Source organism: Panicum hallii, chromosome 7 (assembly GCF_002211085.1).
Source record: "Panicum hallii strain FIL2 chromosome 7, PHallii_v3.1, whole genome shotgun sequence".
In the NCBI taxonomy this organism is placed as follows: domain Eukaryota; kingdom Viridiplantae; phylum Streptophyta; class Magnoliopsida; order Poales; family Poaceae; genus Panicum; species Panicum hallii.
The window spans coordinates 13846778-13849887 of NC_038048.1; the positions used below are offsets into that span (position 1 = coordinate 13846778).

Below are 3110 nucleotides of genomic sequence, written 5' to 3' on the forward strand. Positions count from 1 at the left end.
AATCCAAGGCAAAAAGCGTCAACCAATCAGAACGTGCCATTTAGCCTCCCATGGATCAAAGGGCTCACCAGAGCATGCAACCAACTTAGGACAACGCCAATGCATGCATAACTGCCATAAGGGCCCGCTTGGTAGCCACCCTGCCAAAGCTGAAGTCGGTGGGTGACCAGGCTCGGGTGACTTCAGCTGTTTTGCGGGCCGAGCATTGCCTTACCAAGCCTATAAATACCGGGGCGGGGGGGGGGGGGGCGGCTCCAAATGAAGACACACCTCAAGTTGCTCATTCTCTCATTCCTCTCTTGCTTAGTCCATAGGCTATGGAATTTAGGCTAAGTAGCTCTTCTTCGGGTTCCTAAGGTTGCCTAGGAGTATTCGATATGGGTTTAGCTCTTACTTTCCTTTGTAATTCTCAGATATCTTTAATAGAGTTATCTTCTAGATTTATATACTTGCATAGTTTTACTTTTGTGGTGTTAGACATATACTCTATGATTAGTTTGATTCATAGCTTATACCTTGCATGATTAGACAAGACAGTTCCGGTCTTCGTATGTTTGCTCTAGTACGTGTCTGTCCATCTAGAGGGTGGGGGCATCGCACTGGATACTAGGGTATCACTTATTAATGTAGACATGGTGTCTGAGTTAATCAGTGTTGTCGGTGGCAGTCCTATCCCATGGTTAGTTGAGGTAGGTAGCAGGTAGTGACAACCCTATCCGTCCAGCGTAATTATCCTCCCTGTTCGAGTAGGGCTGTAGGAGGTCCATAAAGTAGCCGAGATGGCTGGTGGCTCCTCTACCCAGCATGTGAGGTTCTCCTGATAGTGCTTGGGGTCCTAGAGCTGAGGATGATCATGTGTATGTGTGTAAGTGTAGAATATATGTTGTGCATCTAGAAAGAAGTACATAACTCCCGAGTAGCTTTCTTCTTTCTTTCTCCATGCCTAAGCCTTTTCATGAGTATGAGCTTGAGTAACTTGTGTGTCACACTACCTCATTATCCATATATTATACTTACCCCTGTTTATGCAATTGAATATTCAATGAAGAATTGGTCATCAACTTACCTATTCTATAATTGCCGCCTTGCCTACGGAAATATAAATACAACACCCGAGATTACTCACGGGTAAAATGCTACAACGGTATTCCGTGGGCTTCTGAATTATCTGTGACGTAAGAAATACCAACAAGCATTTTTTGGCGCCGTTGCTAGGGAAGGCACTGGTTAAAAGAATAGATAAAGTTCTTGATTAAATTCTTAGTTGGTATTCGTTCTCTAAACAGGCTAACTTGGCTTTGTTTTCTCTTTTATGTGAAAATAGGGTAGTGTATGACTGGTTTCAATCTGCTACAAAATTTTACTCAGGATCCGAAGTGACTTTCGAGAAGAGTTCGACCCCGTGTCGTGCCTCCTGAGATATCACTCTCAACAGCTGAACCGGTTATTATTGCTCAATCAACTTCCAGAGTCATGCCGAGAAGTGACTCTGTGAATTCTCTGATCTCTCTGCTGACAATGTCCCGGTCAGGCCATCTATCAACACTGGAGCTGAAAATTTCGAGATTAAGATGGGTCTCATTACGATGGTGCAGGCCAGCCCGTTCTATGGCAAGGCCAATGAGGATGCTAACAAACATCTCCAGCATTTCCTAGAGCTCTGTAGTACTTTTGTCATCAAGGGAGTCATCCAGGATGCAATCCGACTCTGACTGTTCCCATTTTCTCTTTTAGGGAAGGCGATGTAGTGGTTTTATGCCAATAGAAGTAAAGTAGACACCTGGAACAATTGTACCAAGGCATTTCTTGCTAAATTCTTCATATGGAAGAATCTCCAGTTTTCAGCAGGCGTCAAATGAATCAATTTCTGAAGCATGGGAGAGGCTTCAAGAGTACATCCTCTTGTGTCCTCACCATGGGATGGACGATTGGCTTATTCTTCAGAACTTTTAGAATGGGCTGACTCTGACAGCCAGCAACCACATCGACACTGCTACAGGTGGTGCTTTCTTCTCGCTAACCATTGACAGGGCTAAAATTTTGATCGAGAAGATGGTGTCCAAACCAAGGTTGGAATGCAAAACGTCTCCAACCACGCCACCAGGGCATGCAAACCATTAAGGAGATGGACATGCTAGCCGTGAAGCTTGACCTCCTCCTCAAGAAGATAGAAGAATGTCCCCAAGATAAGGCTTCAATGCAAGCGCTTCAAGACTTAGACGCTCGCATGACGTGCGAGGTCTATGGGAACACCGGACATTCGGGGATTGACTGCCCCGAAACCCATGGAGATGTCATGTATATGAACAACTACAACAACAGGTTTTGTACACAAGGAGATCAAGGGTGGAATCAGTCGCACCCCTATTGCCAAGGAGGTAATGTTAATTCAAATTAATTTAATCCTAACCAACCTTCCTTGAGGGATCTTGTCCTCGGCCTTTCAAAAGTCAACGAATCACTACAAAAGATGTTGGCCACCAACGACAAATCTCTGGAGACCATTCAGGCAAATATGGATGGCATCTCCTCCGCTATCAAGCACTAGTTGAGCTTCAACAAGATGCTTGAAACTCAACTAGCTCAGCTGGCCACTACTATTCCTTCTACTGAGATAGGAAAGATCCTGGGGTGACCTGAATCTTCCCTAGAGAATGTCAACATGGTAACCATGAGAGGATGTAAAACCACTCATGATCCCCGTTATCCTAACCATGCCAACAAGGAAAAGGAGAAGAAAACAGCTGCAGAACTGCCCAGCAATGATGACACGGACAAAGTGCATAAGGGGAAGACAGCTCCTCATGAATTCTACGACACTCAACTATTGTCGTTCCCCACCAGAATCAAGAACCTAGCACCGGATGAGCAATTCAACTCTTCATGGATATGATCCTGCGCATCAACATTAGTGTGCCCTTGCTGGACACGATGCAAGTTCCTACTTATGCTCGCTATCTCAAGGACATACTCACCAACAAGCGTCCATTACCCACTACTGAGGTAATCAAGCTCACCGAGGTGTGCAGTGCAGCTATACTCTAGCAACTTCCTGAGAAGAAGGATCCAGGATGCCCCACTATCAGTTGCTCAATTGGGACACAGAGCTT

The 3110-nt window shown here is 45.1% G+C and overlaps 1 non-coding gene across 1 annotated transcript; it reads right to left on the reverse strand.

The window, feature by feature from the left end:
* Positions 1–1813: 1813 nt before the first annotated feature.
* On the reverse strand, positions 1814–1922 carry LOC112901798. The gene has a single exon (XR_003230376.1). It is a non-coding gene; the product is annotated as a small nucleolar RNA R71 (small nucleolar RNA).
* Between the last annotated feature and the right edge of the window lie 1188 nt (positions 1923–3110).